This window comes from Brassica napus, chromosome C1 (assembly GCF_020379485.1).
Source record: "Brassica napus cultivar Da-Ae chromosome C1, Da-Ae, whole genome shotgun sequence".
Taxonomy (NCBI): domain Eukaryota; kingdom Viridiplantae; phylum Streptophyta; class Magnoliopsida; order Brassicales; family Brassicaceae; genus Brassica; species Brassica napus.
This window is the reverse complement of record NC_063444.1, coordinates 18,201,448-18,219,585: the sequence shown is the minus strand read 5'-3', so window position 1 is coordinate 18,219,585 and position 18,138 is coordinate 18,201,448. Positions and strand designations below refer to the sequence as shown.

At 34.0% G+C, this 18,138-nt stretch overlaps 1 pseudogene; it reads left to right on the top strand.

Moving 5' to 3' along the window:
- Positions 1-1,746: 1,746 nt before the first annotated feature.
- On the top strand, positions 1,747-17,830 carry LOC106360951 (annotated as a pseudogene).
- The last annotated feature ends 308 nt before the right edge of the window (positions 17,831-18,138 follow it).

Sequence of the window (18,138 nt, the reverse complement as noted above, 5' to 3'; positions counted from 1 at the left end):
TTTCATTCGTGTATGCTATGTGGGCTTGGAATGTTATTATGGTTTCAAGTTTAGTCTCTGATTTCTCGGTGGTTATCTTCCATTCTCCCTCCCTCACGTTGTTTCTTTTCTTTCCGTGTTTCCCTTGGTATAAGTGTGCGGAGTTAGTCTCTTGGAGCTTTAGTCCCTTCTATCCAGAGATTTGTGGTTTTTCACTTGCATGGCCGTCTTGTATGTTCTTGTTTAGTTTGTGAGGTGTTTCTTACCTTTTAGTTACTGGTTGTGATTTCGGTGTTTTAGACATATATCTTCATGCTTCTTGGTAGCTTTGGCCTTTCGATTATTATTCTCCCTCTGGCCCGCTTTCTTGGTTATTTGCGTTGGTGCTCTAGTTTCTTATTCTTAGTTTGATTATCTTATAATATTAATAGTGAAATAAATATATAATTTGTAAATGAAATAATAAAAATTAGTAAAAATAATACAATAGTTGTGAATAAATTAAATATTTAAAATATATTTTATTTATTTCTTGATTTTTAGGGACCAATAATTGTGAGAAGGATTACACACAATTAGAATTTGATGGAGCAAATTGCAATAATCTAAAAGAAAAAAGATTTGAAATACAAAAAAAAAAATGAAAACACTTGTCAACAAACCCCCATTCCACATGTCATAAGAAGGGAAAAAAACCAACTTTATATATATAATATATATATATAGATTTTTAAGATACTATTATTGGATGATACAAAAGAAAACAAAGTTCGTTACAAAGAAACTTTCAAATTAGAGGAAACCACTATAATTGAAATTCAAGGTGAAACAAGTGAGGTCAACCCGTTATTTTGATGGTTTGTTGTTGCGAGACTTTTTGAATGGAGGGTATGGTCTACGAAACCACAGTTTGAAGAGGCTGCTTGCGAGTTGCAGGATCGGCTTCATAAAAGAAAAACTTTTACTGGGGGTATACGAACATCTATCTCATATATAGCATTTGTGTTTGTTCTTTTGAACGTATTAAATGTCGTGTTTATAACATGATATCTATTTGAAGTGTTATGTCCGAGTTTATAGATTTAAAGTCTAACTAGATCTCGCGGATGTTTATCTTCATTTATTTTTATATAAACATTTTGTTTTCAATTCTACATTGGTATATATTGCTCCATCCGTTTCTAAAAAATCTATGTTTTAGAATTTTCACACTTTTTAATAACACATATTAAAACTTAGCTATAAATGCATAGTTTTTGTAATTTTATATTTTCTATATTTTAAACCAATAAGATTTTAAGAAATGCAATTAATATTCTTGAACTTCACAATTTCTCATTATTAATTGACAAAAATTACATTGGAAATATAAAATATGTATCTTTTTGAAACAAATTTTTTCTCTAGAATATAGATCTTTTAGAAACAAATGGAGTATAATATATATGAGGTGTGTCTGTCACTTTTTAAAACATAATAATTTTTTGCTTGGAAAAAATTGATATTTATATAGTTCCTATAATGTAGTAGACATATTATTTAGTTCCTATAATCTAGAAAATGAGTTATTTAGATCTATAATAATGATATGATTAAAGATTAAATGTAACATGATTTTCTAGTAATAGATTCATTAGATCCATTTTAAAAAAAAATCACATATAAATCAAAGTTGTGAATTATCTTTTAATATATAAGATGTCTGATACTCCACCAAATGCGCTCCAATATTACTCAATTTTTTTCTGGATGAAGTTGGCGAGTATATAAATATTTAAATGTATTTGATGATATTAATTTTCTGTTTTTGTTTGAAATTTGGATGTTTTAGAACTGTGTGAGATAAATATTAGTGTAGCTGAAGCACTGTTTTCAAGAAAGGATAGGTCAAGTGTTACAGTCGGACTGAAAGTATATGACATTGCCGCTGGCAAAAAAAAAATAAACTTTCTCTCTCGACCCAAAGAAGAAAACCCTAATTTAGTGCGGCGGCTCCCGACGGCCGGAGCCATTTCCCGGTGTCGGAGGTACTTTCTCTCTTTCCCTTTCCTCGTTTTTTCTTTGCTCTCATTTTCTCTGTTACCCTATGGTCAAGATACTCGTCGTTCTGTGCTGTCATGGTCACTCCTGGAGTCGGTTTTGGGCTTCTTATGGAGGGACAGTGAGACCTAGGGTGACACGGCGGAGGCGAGAGTCGGCGTTTAGGGTTCCAGCTTTCGCCAGATCCCGGCGAAAGTTTCTTCACGTCAGCGCGTGACTCGACATGACAGGTCCTTCACCATGGATCTGCCTGTTCCCGGCGGCGGTGTATCCATAGGAGGAAGAATGCGACTGGTACTGATCTTGACGACGGAGATACCTCCGGTTAAGAGATCCTTGCCGGAGATGTGCGGCAGAGAAGTGCTTCCCGGTGCCGGAGTCAGCCTGTGGTTGATCCAATATTTTGATCTCTGCTCTCTTTGAAACTGCGATTTGGAGTCCTCGTTCCGTTAGCCGATGTCAAGGCCCGACTTTCATTTCGGACAGTCTCGTTCGGCTCTTGGCTCAGGGTCGGGATGGAGTTTAGGTTGGAATGCGCCTTTGGCGAGGTTCTGTTAGTCCAAGAGCTGAAGTCACACCCTACGGAGTCTAAGGGTGATGTATTCAACTGAGAGTCTCAGCTGATTTGTATTAAAATGACAAATCCACTGTTATTGAAACATGAATTTTAAATACTCATTTAAAATCCACTGTTATTGAATTTGACATTTCTTAAAGTAATCTGAAATCCACTGTTATTGAAAATATTTTAAGTTGTGGAGTTTTAAAGTTTTCAGGTGATTTTAGGGTGTTTGGGTAGGATTTCTTAGTTAAAAAAATTAAAACTCAAATCTCATAGTTTTAGGTGATATTCTAGAGTAGTTTAACAAAAATCACTTAAATCTCTGCAACTTATTGAAATCATCTAAAACCCCATTAAAAATCAAATCACATCAAATGTTAAATTGAATACATCCCCCTAATAGATTTGAAGTACTATTGGAACCGACTGAGATTCATATCCCGACAGTTTCAACACCATCCTCGCACTTCAAGATAATATTGCTATGACCCGCCTTTCAGTACGGAGCTGTTCCGTTTATTGGCTTAGGAACGGAGCGTTTCAAACCGGCAGTGAGGCATCTAGTCAAGAAACGCACCGTAAGGTGAGATGTGTTGGTCCCGTGTTCCAATCTTATCATAAAGAGACCAATTCAAAGATCAAATTAGCATCTTGGATAGTGTTTGTCACCTATGGTTTAAAATGCTCTGGTCTCATGGGGTCCAATTAGTAGGTCTAAGAACACGCTCTCTGTGAGTCTTAAAAGGTGTTTGTGTTCATTGGGATGAAATTACAACAAAGACATGGATTGGGTAGTGTATGGTCCAAGCAGTGAACTTAGATGTTACTAAATCTCTTTGTTTGTAAGTGAGGTTGAAACTCTTGTGTGGTGTAAAATCTTGTAAACCCTTCTTGGTGAATATAAAGTTGATGTTAGAGTTAAAAAAAAAAAGACATTGCCGCTGGCACACTAGTAACGTCTAAACGACTTTGGTAACATCTAAACGACTAAACAAAGCGATCATTTTTTTTTGGTCAAAGCGATCATTTTCTATAGATTTGCTATAAAGGATAGAACCACATCGTGGTGGTCTAGTGGTTTTATTAGAGGAGATATTGCCATGTTGCTCTAAGCCGGGATCGATTTTCCTCTAGTAAAAAAATATTAGCTTCACATGTTTCTCAGCAACAGAAATCGCTTGGTCCGGATGCTTCTCTCTTTTTCTTAATAGTGATGAGGTCGCGTTTCTTAGACCTAGTCTTTCTTGGTGGTGATGAGGTCGCGTTTCGTGGTCTAGTTGACCGGTTTGATGAATATACACAGTGTATTGGTCCATGAAATTTTGTTTTCCCGGACGTTCTCCACAGTTCCAATGATATTCACAGAAGGCTTTTAGAGATTGCCCGCCACAGTGACTGGCGCCAGAGTGATTATTACTGTCCACCAGAAAAAAAAAAATTGAGATTCTCACTATGAAATGCGGTGAGCAGAGCTCTGGTGAGCTCGGCAGCAGACATTTCGGAGACAACGAAAACCATGGTTTACTAAGGGGGTGTTATTGTTTTATGTATTTTAATTCATTTGAAAATCTAAACCAAATCGAGTATTATTGGTTATATCATTTTAAAATCCAATTTTAAATCTGTTGTTATTGAATAACACATTTAAAAATAGATTTTAAAATCATGTGTTATTCAATATTAAAGATTCCTTTGAGGATTTGATCTTAATTTAGATTTGAGTGGATTTATATTTAATTTTAAGAGTAAAACACAAACAACTAAATATTGAGTTAAGCCTTGTTATTTTGACTGGATTTGCACTATTGAGTTTTTTCAGTTCCTTCTATTTTTGTTTATCCTAATAGACGTCGTTGATAAAAACCTTACTATTATGTCTTTTGTTCATTTTCAAAACATACATTAGGCACATGTCTTGCATACAAACATATTGTAAAATACATGTGAAAACTAAATTGGTGTTATTACTTATCATATTAAAATGATACTTTTAATGCTATCTTTTTTTTTTCAAAAGTGTGTCGCCGCATCTTCGTGCCTCAAATGCTTTCGTAACTGTCGTATGTGACGACAGAGCTAGAGCCGTTGTCGACGAAAAGGATCTAATTTTCTGAGGTGTTTCCTCACTATTTTAATACATGCTGGAATGTTGATGCTTAAGTTTCCTGTTTTATGAACCTTCCTCACCAAAGACTCAGGTTTGTTGCCAGATGTTTCATTGGTGGGGAAGAGGAGTCTAAGCTTAGTTGGCCGGAGTGCTTTAACTTCTCGTTATATCAACACGAGAATCAGTTGCAAAGAGGCTTTACTTTTAAATACCTTTGAATCATCACGAAATTTTATTCTTCCGAAACGATGGACTCGTTGCCAATTTGCTTCTTTGTGGTGCAGTGGTGGAGGTAGACGAAGAAGAAAAAGAACATGACCATGAATTGTTTCTTGAGTTGTTTTCTCTTGTGAGGAGAGAAATTATTGGCACTTCTTCTACTTTCAAATTAATAGTAACCGTACAAAAAAAACATGTCTCGCATATATACGAACATACTGAATTTTTTTTTTTTGGATGAAATGTGAAATTTATTGATCATGTAGAAAGAATATGAATTTACAAATGCTATGGATACCTAAGAACATTTACAAGGCTGTATAATGAATGAACTCATGATTTAAAGTGTAACTTCGAACCAACGTCTTCTCAAACCCTCCAACTTGTGACCCACCTTGTAATGGAGAGAGGTGATTCTGTTCCTTATCCCCTTATCAATGATTCTCACTACTTGTTCTGCTGTTCGAAAGCCAGTATTGTGTCTGCGAGTATTCCTCTCCTTCCATACATTGTAGACACACGCTTGGAACAACATTTTAATCAGGATCGTATCCATGCTTTGCAAATTGTTTATGCAGACAAAATGCAGCGTTGCCGACCAGTCAGGATCAGTCCTATTCCCAGTCAGTCGGTTCGCTAATGTATCCCAAACCGTGAAGGAGAAATGACAAGCGAAGAACAGATGATCTCTCGTCTCATCTCTTTCTCCACATAGAGGACAGCCTTGTTGTATTCCCCAAGTTCTCATTCTGTCTCCCGTTGATAGTCTATTGCGCACTGCCAGCCAGACAATAAAGGAGAACCGCGGCACTCCTTGACTAAACCAAACTCCTTTACTCCAAAACACAACATTCTTCTTCTCTCTGATTTGATTCCAAGTTCGGGCAGTAGAGAAACTGGGTTTGTAAACATCATCTGAATGTTTCCAGAGCACCACATCACTACCCTTTGAGCCGTGAGGGACCGGAGTATTTTGGATGCGATCATAGACGGCATGAAAAAAATGACTTCTATGCCCCCTAATGTTCCAGCCAGCTTGTGTAACAGCATCACAGACCCGAGCCTTACGAGCAACGCCAAGATGGCATATACCGACTTCCCCGGTGACTTCTATAACCTTGTCTTGCTTCAACCAATCATCAAACCAGAAAAAGCAGTCTTGCCATCATGTATCTCATACCTGAGGAATTGGTAAGCCACTGAACGAAGCTTCAATAGCTTTCTCCACATCCATGATCCTTTCTCATTCCCCTTTATATCCCAAAAAGAGTTTTGGCGCAGCAGATAATGCTGTATCCAAGACACCCAGAGAGAATCCCCGTTTGAAAATATCCTCCAAATGAGACCCAAAGCAAACACTCGAGATGAATCATGTAGCTTCCGTAACCCCAGTCCTCCTTTGGCTATAGGACAACATAGGTCATCCCATGCCACCTTAGCTTTGTGAGTCAGATTTGGAGAGCCAGACCACAAGAATGCACTACACATACTCTCTATCTCATTCAAACACGCCTTGGGAAGGATAAATGCTTGACTCCAAAAGTTTACGATGCTCGAGGTGATGGATTTAATCAATTGCAGACGCCCAGCATACGACAGACATTTGTTGCTCCAAGAAAGCATTCTTCCCCGCACCTTATCAAGCAACAGCTCATAGTCCTGTCGTGTCAGAGCCTTTGTAGTTAAGGGCATACCTAAGTAACGCACTGGTAGAGTCCCAACCTTGATCCCAATGTCCGCAGCTTCAGTGAGCAGAGGGGTAACATCTTGTCCGGACGCAAATATAGATGACTTAGAAGCGTTAATGTAGAGTCCCGAAACACTCGCAAACTGTTCCATAACCTCCAAAACGCCTTGAAGGGAGTCTGTTGATCCATCAGTGAATACTAAGATATCATCCGCGAAGCTAAGATGCGTGAGCTTTACTTCTCGACATTGCGGATGATACTCGAACTTCTGTGCTTCAGCAGCCTTGTTTAACATCTTAGATAAAACGTTGTTCAATATAACGTACAAGTAGGGCGAGAGGGAACAGCCCTGGCGAATCCCTCTAGCACTTGTGAAAAAACCCTCTAGACTCCCATTGACATTCACCGAGAACGCAGCCGTAGAGATGCAGACCCTAATCAATAGAATAAACTGAGAGCTTGGTCAGAGTCTCTCCCGCCTCATTACAAGCCGCTTAATAGTATTACGAGACGTTCTTGTCTGCACAGCTCTATGGAAGACAACTGTGTTCTGATCACCTGCACCCAACCATCTGATACAAGACTTCTGTCGAAAGAACTTCTCCTCTATACGAGCAAGTTTGTTCCATCTATCAGAAGCTACAGCTGCTGCTACAAAGGTTGTAGGATTCGGGTCAAGCAGCACCTGATTTTGGCAACAGCACATCTCGTCGAAAGCTTGCTTTGTTCGGCCTGGTAAGTCCCCGTAGTGTGTTTTGTTTATCATTCTCATATCATATTTAAGCAGCTTCAATTTCGCATGGAATCTAGACAGAGCTAGGCGCGAATGGAAAATGGGCTGAGAGGATTCCCAGACTCTTTTAACTGCCGGTAAGAACTCACTATGCTCAGTGAGATAGTTAAAGAACCGGAATGGCTTCCGCGTCTCATTCTCTGCTCCCACTAAAGTAACCACACACCGAGCGTGATCTGAGATCCCTCCAGCTTCAAATCTCGCCGTGGATTGCGGAAATTGTCTATACCAAGCTGCATTGATCAATGCACGATCTAGCTTCTTCCCAATAGGATCCTCATCGCGTTTGTTCCACCAAGTAAAAATTTCTCCCGTATATGCCATATCAGTCAAGTTGCAATCACCAACAAGATCTTGAAAGTTCTGCATACCTAACTGCATAGATCTAGTGACACCTAGCGAGTGTTCTGAAGAGGACAAGGCTACGTTAAAATCACCAATCACTATCCATGGCAGGTCAAGATGATCATAAGCTGCCTTAGTACCCCTCAGTTCCTCCCATAACCTTCTTCTCTCCATCTCACAGTTGGACGCATAAACTGCTGAGCATACAAACTGCTCCCCCGTCTCTAACACTTGAACTGCACACGTAATGACTTGATCACTCATATGTTGTTTAGTGACTGTTACCTTTTCTGACCAACAAAACCAGATTCTCCCCAGAGCATGATACTCATAGTTTACAATGGAAGCCCAACTTGGTAACGCTGCTGACACGCAAACTCCATACTTGTCCTCCTGAACCCGTGTCTCCAAAAGACAACCAAAATAGTATTTCTCCTCTTGAACCCATCTTTTAACCTCTCTATGTTTGCGGGCCATGTTGAAGCCTCACATGTTCCAAACAAAAAATGACGTCATAACTTCCTACTGGAAGCTTTTTTGGAGGTGGGGACAGTTCTTGACGCTTTAGAATCTTTAGGTCTAGCAGCAGCTTGCTTACTCAACTTAAGACTAGCGCCATTGCGTAATCTTACTGTCTTTGCTGTTTCCTTTTTCGCCACCCGTTCCTGAGTTTCTGCAATCACTTCACCCTCCTCAATGTCATCCTCCACAGTATTATCATCTTCCTATGCGCCCTCAATCTCCAATACACTAAACCGCGATGGGGAGATTTCCACCCCATTTTCTTCCTGATGCTCGACCTTTTCATCAACATTACTCTCCCTTATTGGCGAAAGTGAGAGAGTTAGACCTCCATCAACCAGAGCCCAATCTTGGCTCTGAGCTTCCGTGTTAGAAGGACCCCCAGTTACAGTGACCACTCGAGTTTTATTCCCAACTTCACCACTTCCCAAAACAGGAGGTATGCCCTCCAGTTCTAGAAGCAAGTCGTTTACTACATTGCGCGCATTGTTTAGCTCGTACCTCACTTGACCATCCCATTTATCACTTCCTCTATATTCTCCACTTCAACTGCTACCTCCTTATCCTTCCTAAGCACTTGAATTGCCTTAAATGTGCAATTTGTCCCCTTATGACCCCAAGCATTGCAGACACTACACTTTGGGGGCAATCAGGGGTAGCTTACGTCAATCATCACCGTCACTCCTTCCTTATCCAGGAAACTTATCTTCTCCAATAGTGGCTTGTGCAAGTTGACCTCCACCAGCGTCCGCGCCACATCCAACCTCGTACATTTCTCAGTGCTCGGGTGAAGCTTGACGAAATTACCTACAGCCCGACTCATACACTTCAAAGCCTTGTGGGAGAACATCAAACTCGGTACCCCTTTGAGATCAACCCACATAGGCATGGCAGATAGGTCCGGAGGATCGAGAGCCGTCTCTGGAGACCACTCATTCACCACCAAAGGGATATCCGCTATATGCCAGTATCGACGCTGAATCACACGGGCTCTCATCTGAGGATTTTCAATCCTGAATAGAACAATATTCTTCTCGAGAAACTGGACATCAATTTTGCTGCCCATCTTCGGAGAGGACCAGATACGATTCACCGTTGCATGGATAGATCCAACATGAGGAGCGTCTCCAATGAAGTAACCCACAACATAGCAGCGCCAGAGTGGGTTTGGGTCTGCCAAAATCTCATCAGGAATCGAGATGGAGACAATACCGTCAACTGCTTTGGGAGCTGGTTCTGGCTCTGCAACAGGGGGCTTTATCCAGGGAGATCGGTCTTTCCAAAAGTCACCGCCTTTTGACTTGCCCTCTGAAAGGGGTTGAGAGTCGCCGTCTTCGTCGCCTAGGCTAACCATCGCCGCTTTCTGAATTACTTAACATTATTGTGATTCAAATAACATAAGCAATGTGTGCGTGCTTTTTTTGATAGGTTCTTAAGCTTTTTAATCAAATGTAGACATTATCAAACATGAATACATAATTTTTTAGACATTAAGAAACTTCAGAAGAAGAAAATATATATTTCGCATGAAAATGATCAACTACATAATTAGGCAGTGAGAACTTCACTTGCAAATTCATTTCATTGATTTATAATAATCCACTTATTTTGATTTTGGAAATATATATAGTTATAAAGCTTTTCTGAAAACAAGTTTATTCTAATTTTTATTTATTAATTCTTTTTAGTAATCATTAAGGTTTAGGTTGATTAATAAATTGTTTATATTTAAAAATTAAAAAATTAAAAAGAAAGAAAAGGGAAGAATTTAAAAAACCATGTGTCTTCTTGTGAAATTCTTTATATTTAATATTAATTATATAATTAAATTATGTTAGTATTATATAATTAAATTATGGTGTATATTGTCTTTGATACCCCTTATCAACAATGCTAGCCTTGCTAATAAACTATAATAACAATTAGGGGAAATTCTCCATATAAGTTGCTATATGAGAGTTAGGCTAATGAGAGTATTTGATTCTGACAGCAAGAAATGGAAATGATATCAATCTCTCTATGCTTCGCAACTATCTTAGCATTTCTCTTCCTAAACCAAATTCTCAAACGAGGTGCCACCTCTAACCGTAACCGACCACCGTCTCCGCGGCGACTCCCCCTGATCGGAAACCTCCACCAGCTCAGCCTCCATCCTCACCGTTCACTCAGTAACCTCAGCCTCCGTTATGGACCGCTCATGCTACTTCACTTCGGTCGCGTCCCTATCATTGTAGTTTCGTCAGCTGACATAGCTCACGACGTCATGAAAACACACGATCTAAAGTTTGCAAACCGCCCGAAAACAAAAGCAGTCGATATAATTATGAACGGAGGGCGTGATGTGGCTTTTTCCTCCTACGGCAAATACTGGAGACAGATGAAGGTATGATCATTGTATATACTCCCTCGGTTCCTTAATAATAGACTTTCTAGAAAAAACGTTTGTTTCAGAAAGATTTATTTTTTGTGTTTTCTATGAAAAATTGTAAACTTCAAGAAAATTAATTGTCTTTATTGAATTACTATTGGTTAAAAGTTATTGAAAATTGAAAATTACAGAAAACGATACATTTATTATGTTAGTTTAATGTGTTTTCTTAATATGTGTGAAAATACTAAAAAGTCTATCTTTTAGGAACGGAGGGAGTATTAATTTATTGTGTTTTATGATAATTTTGAACCTAACCTCACCTAATCTAACGAACCAGATACTTTCTGCCAGCTAATATTTGAATCTTGCTTGATTTTGTATATATGATTATAACAATGTTGTTATCGAGATCTACGGACATAAATATAATATTCAACAACGAGTTAAGAGTTATAATTGATTATTTATTATATGTTGTCAACTTTTTCCCTTTCTGTTTTAGCCAAGACCACTAGATTTTAATCTGCGCTTAAAAGCATGAACTATTTTCCAGTTGATAAAAATATATGATATAAATTAGTATTTTAGTCTTGTTATACATTATTATGTTACAAAATTGTATTATATCAAAAAATAAAATTATAATTTTTATTTAGTTAGTTAATGTAATTATATTTTTAATCGTTTGATTATTTTTTTTAAAATATTATATGGATTGATTAGACTCAGCGCGTCTATTATTTTAAAATAAATTATTTTAAATTACATGAAAACAATACTTTTATATCAAGTTTGGACATGTGGTTGAACCAGTAAACACGATGACTTGTACATAAGCTGGTTTAGATTTAATGAAAACTCGTTAATTTAAAGCATGCAAACTTCGAAAAAAACCCGCAATCAAGTGTGATCCAACATTTGGTTGACCTGGTAGAAAAAAATAAATAATCTTCAATATATTTTAAGAGATGAATGAAACTTCTAATATATTTTTAAATTTATGATTTTTTATTTACTTAAGTGTTTAAAAATTTATATTTAATTAGTTGTTTTATATGAAATATTTGGTTTGGTATAAATATAGGATATTTGCAATTCTAGTAAGATTATATATAAATTGTATAAAAGTCACTTAATATTATATATACATTGTTTATACATTATTTAAATTTCATCATCAATTTTCATTAATAATAATTGAGTTTACATGATATGAGCTTGTAGCTGGTAAAATAGGTTAACTCTTAATCAATAATGCATTCTTTTAGAATATTACTGAATCTATATGTAAAAAAGAATGACTATATATTGATGTTAGTTTGTATAAAAAGAATATTTCAGATGTTATAAATCGTGCTGAAACACTTGTCTACAAACTTATATAAATATATATGTTATGATAAAGGTTGTCTTAGAAACCTATATTTTATACAACACCATAGAATTCAATAATGACATGTCTATTATTATGTAATACTATATTAGAATGCAATATTGGTTTGTGAAATTTTCATATTCAAAGAGTACAATAAAAAAATTCTACGAAAAGTTAATTTGATAAAATAAAAAAGATCCATTACCGAATTCATAGACTCTATTTTTATATTCATAAATACCATTTTATATTCATTTTCCTAAACAATGAGAAGTAGTAAATGATTTCATTAAAAATATTGTATAGTTAGAGAAAAATAAGGGTATGACCAAAAATAATAAATAGATAATGAATAGGTGAAACAATTTTGTTTAAATAGATTTTTTTCAGAATAGTTCTCTTTTAATAGTATAGATATTTGCAGGTTTTCTAATAGTTTTTAAAATTATTTTGAATAACAATTTTTATTATAGATATTTTTTATGAAAATTAATTTAACGTAAATATATATCATTTTGTTTTAACAAATGATTTGCTAAAGTGTTTTTTATCAAATTTGATTTTGTAAATATTTAGAATTATATAATGCTAGATGACATGGTATTATATGTTGGATGATATATGCTTTCATTTTAATAATTGATATCTAAATATTATATATCCATCTTTGAGCATAATATATGATGTATATAACGTTATTGAATAACAACAATAACATTGGATGATAAGAAGAAAAATAACTAGAGAAGTGCATCAGACAAAATGAGAAATAATAATAGGATTTGTGTAAAACATTTAAACTATTTATAGTTATTGCAGTTAATGGTAGGATAAAAAAAATAAAGAGTTTATATAGATGCAACAACTTTTTTTATAATATATTTTTAAAAAGGTTTTCTTTTATAATATAAATTTTCAAAATCGCATCTATAATATATTCTTATCAAAAATATCCTAACAATATATTTAGAATCCCCTATATATTAATTTTGAACAATTACAACATGTTTTCGTAGCCACGTGTCATCACGAAAATAATTCTTAGAATTGTTAGAAAAATAAGTTGGTCCATATAAACATATACTATACTTTTTATTAAACTAACTATCAAATTAATTAATAGTGTACAAAAGAATATTTTTTCTTTCCTTAAATAAAAGCTACGGAATTACATAATATGGTTAACATATATATGACAGTTAATGATTATGAATAATACATATTTGATAAAAAAAAAATTCAACCTCTCTCTTTTTTGTTTAATTTTATACTATTAAAAGAAAGTAAACAATCACATTAAGCATATAATAAAAAATAGATTTTTTCTTATATGTTATATTTTGAATTTTTAAAAACGACTATAAATTATTAAAAATGGTAAAAGTCTCACATTAAATATTTTGTGATCAATGGTTTAACTTTTTTTTTTGTTCAAACAAGATACAAATGATCATATATCATAGGGGTGGGCGTTCGGATACACGTTCGGGTTTGTATCGAATATTTCAGAATAATGATATAGAACCCGTTCGGGTATTTCAGTATAATGGTATAGAACCCGTTCGGATTCTACACTTCGAGTCGGGTTCGGGTTTTTTATGTTCAGGTTCAGATATTTTGGGTCGGGTTTGGATATTTAAATTTTGAAGAAAAAATAAATAAATTATTCATTGTTTAAGTTTTTTGTATTTAAAATATATTTTAACTTAACTGTTTTTTAAAATTTTTAAAAGATTAAGCTATCAATAGGTTTGGAGATAAACCTTTAAAAACAGAAAGACACTAATTTAGTTGTTGTTTTGAAATTTTAGATGCAACTTTTGTTAATGCAAAAAACAAGAACTTGATATGTATGTTAAATGAGTAGCATATGATTTTGTCCATAATTATATGTATATTATCTAATTTGAGCAGTAAGAATCATTAATATAAATATTTTGAATAAATGAGAGAAATAAACTAGAAATATAGAGTTAAGTATACTTATGTTTGGTTATCTTCGGATATCCATTCGGGTTGAGATATTATCCGTTCAGATTCAGATATTACCCGAACTGGTGAAATTATTAATTTGTTTTCTTGTTCTAATTAGGTGATTTTTAGACCTAGCTGGTAAATATATACTAGACAAACATTTATATTTCGAGTCTGCACTTATATTCTATAACAGCTTGATATATTAGATTTGAACACTAACATATTAATATAGTTTGCCGGTAATTTGTTTTTCAAAATTTTGATTTTTAGATATGTATATGGAGTGAAACTAATTTTTACAGATGTCCATTTTTTTAATTGACGCTTATGTAATTCGCTGAATTCAAAAAAGAAGTTAAAAAAAAAACTTCACTCATATCAATGAAACAAAGACGGAACGAAAGCACAATGTAGAAAATGAAATCACTTATGGAGAGTCAATATTAAACAAATCGAGAGCAGAAAACCTAATCCTCTTTCGTCATTATACAATCGATGTTGCATATTTGGTTTTAGTGATTTGTGTCAGCCGCAAAACTTAATTTCCTTAGTCTTAAAAATAATTAAAATGAGATGTAATACGTTAATTCTTCAAGAATCATGTTATATTATAGAGACCAACATTTGTATTCATCATTTTAGAATCGATAAAGATTGATGTGTTGCAAAATGTTAAAATTATTTCATAAACAAACATCATTATAAGAACTCACCCCGCGCATGCGCGCGGGTTGTCATCTAGTATATTGTTAAACTGTACGCAAAATAACTTCCTTTAAAATCTAGTAAAATTATTAGAAGTGTTACTCAAAGAGCAGCTATGATGTATAAGCTTTGTTGATAAATATTTCAGAAAGGTCAACATATTCATTTGAAAAAACACATTTTGATCAACGAAAAAATGATAGAGTGAAGCCTTTGGTCTAAAAATAAATGATAGTGTGAAAGTTGGTGGCACCAAAGAACAATATAGTTTTGGTATTTAAATTTATCAGTCACGTTTTAGTTATGGATTCATGAGACACGTTTTGGTATGATGATATTTTAGTATAATGGAGTTATGTATAAATTTTTGGTGTATCATAGTAAGTTGAGTAATAAATAAGAGCATTGAATATTTTATAGTTAATTTTATAGTTAGAGAAATATAAGGTAACTAGATTAAGATCCGCGCCTTACGCGTGAACATGTATATATATATTATTTTACGTATAGTATGTTCTTTTATATATTTTAAAAATATTGGATAATGAAAAAGTCAATAACTATTACATATATAATTAAATTGGTGTAAATACGTAAATAAATTTTATTAATCGAAACAATCAGTTTTTCTATTTTATATAATTAAATTTACCTAATTTATACATAGATAAAGATTATATTTTTAATATTGATATATTGTTAAATGATGTGTTCTACTTATTTGTATCTTTTATAACAAAAATTTAAATCGCTAATAACAAATTTTCATTATGCAATGTTTTTGAAAGTCTTAGTAATTTATAATTTTTATAAACATTCAATGCAAATTTTAAAATTTAAATATTAAGTTGTTAATATTTGTTCAGAGATTTTATCAAAAAAAAAATTGTTCAAAGCAAATTTCAAAATTAAAATATTTATGTATTTTCTATGGTATATAATTTAATTAAAATATATTATTATATGATGTTATAAAAAAGATATTATTATAGATGGGACTTTCTACTTACATGATTTTGTGATAATTTGTATCTTGTCATAAAAAAATTAAATCATGGATCATAAAAATTTTAAAGTGAGATTTTTAAAAAGTTCAAAATATAACATATACAGAAAAATCTAAAATTTTATTATATGGTTAATGTGATTTTTTAATTTATTTTAGTAACTTAAAGTTAAAAAAAAATAATAGAGAATACACTGATTTATATCAAATCTTTATTATTCAAAATCATTAATTGTCATATATACTTTAGTCACATTAGGTAATTCCGTAATTTTTATTTAAGGAAAGAATTGAGAACATTAATAATTAATTTATGGTTAATTTAATAAAAAGTTTATTATATATTTAGATTGACCAACCTATTTTTCTAAGGATTCTAAGAATCATTGTGGTGATGACACATGGCTACCTCAAATGTTGTAATGTTTCTCTTTTAATATAAAAGGAATTGATTATTGTATAGTTAGAGAACTATAAGGCAAGACTAAAAAAATAGTTAAGTCTAATGAAAGGGTGCAACAACTTTTCGTAGGTAAATTTTTTAAAATTCTTTTTCTTTTAATAGTATAGATTATTATATAAATAACGAAATTTCTTTTTGGAAAAAAAAATTGCATTTGGGTGAAGAGCGTATGCAGTATTCATCTCCTCAGCAAGAAATTGGTTAGGTCCTTTGAGAATATAAGAGAAGCAGAGATAGTCGCAATGATGGAGAAGCTTGAGAAAGCTAGCTCTTCTTCTTTGCCGGTAAATCTGAGTGAATCTCTCCTCAGTTTGACAAACAATGTGATATGTAGAATTGCCATGGGAAGAAAATATAGCCTAGAGGAAAACCCTATGGATTTTGGGAATTTATTGAGAACATTGATGGAGCTTCCAGTTGGGGATTACATCAGGGGTTTGGCCTGGATAGATAAAATCCGCGGTTTGGATCGTAAAATGGAAGAAGTATGCAGAACGTTTATGGAGTTTCTAGAAGGAGTATTGCAAGAACATGTAGATGAAGGTGAGAAGAAAGAGACATTTGATTTTGTTGATATGCTGTTACGAATTCAAAGAGACAAGACAAATGGATTCGAGCTCGATAGAAGCGACATCAGACTCATCATGCTGGTAACTAAGATAAACCATCCTTTGCTTTAAGGTTTAAAACAATGTCTTTCCTAAAATAGAAATATCTAAGTAAAGAAAGCTATAACAAGGCATAATGTTTATTTGAATTACGATACTAAACATGTTTCTTTATAGGATATTTTTTTAGGAGGAATGACAACAACTTACACCACTCTCGATTGGGCAATGATGCGTCTTATAGACACCCAGAGTGTATGAAAAAACTCCAAGACGAGATCCACACATATTCGAGACATAAGTTCTATGTATCGGAAGAACAAGTGGAGAGTATGAAATACCTAAAGGCTGTGATTAAAGAAGTTCTTCGACTACATCCTCCTGGCCCTGTTAGTTCCTAGACAACTTAGTGAAGATGTGAAACTGAAAGGATATGACATTGCCGCTGGCACACAGGTAAACATCTAAACGACGAAACAAAGCAACCATCCGTTAATTATTACGAATATTATATCTATATTTACATAGCATACGTACGTGGTTGAGTAGGTACTCATTAATGCATGGGCGATCCATCGAGACACCACAACATGGGGACCAGATGCAGAAGAGTTTAAGCCAGATAGACATTTGGATCAACCTTTGGATTTTTCAGGACAAGATTTCAAGTTCATTCCATTTGGATCGGGAAGAAGGCTATGCCCTGGAATAGGATTTGCTATGGCTTTAATAGAGGTGACATTGGCCAACCTTGTGAACAGGTTCAACTGGAAAGTGGAGATTAGACCCCTTGGAGATGATGATCAATACTATCTAGCTGAAGCGACCGGTATCGAAGTTTGCCGCAAGTTCCCGTTATTTGTCTTCCCATCTTTGGCTTCATCTACTCTTTAGGGTGCAATGAGAATCAATGTCTCGGCTAAAAGTAGCCACTTGGCTGACTTTTTCCCTATCAAATAAAAACTGTATTTTCCACTAAGGTGGATATTAGTTTTTCTCTTGGTTCACTTGGTAATGGTGTGCTCTTGTTAATCTGGTCAGTGTCTGATATCCCAGATTTTTTTTTCTTCTTTTTATAAATTTATCTTTGAATTTTCATTTTGATTGGTCGCACATTTTTGGTTAATTAGGAGATTCTAGATCAAATAATAATGGAAAATTATTACCAAAAATTAAAATAATACTAATATATCACTAACTATATGGTCAATATGAAAATGTATTAACATGTGTTATATAGTTAACACCACAAATACAATCATACTTTTTGTTGCTGAAACAGTAGATTGGACATTAAATCCGACAGTATAGTATTCAAAAACTAATCCTTTCAAATAAAATATAGACCTAGACCAATTGAATTGATCCATATCAATTG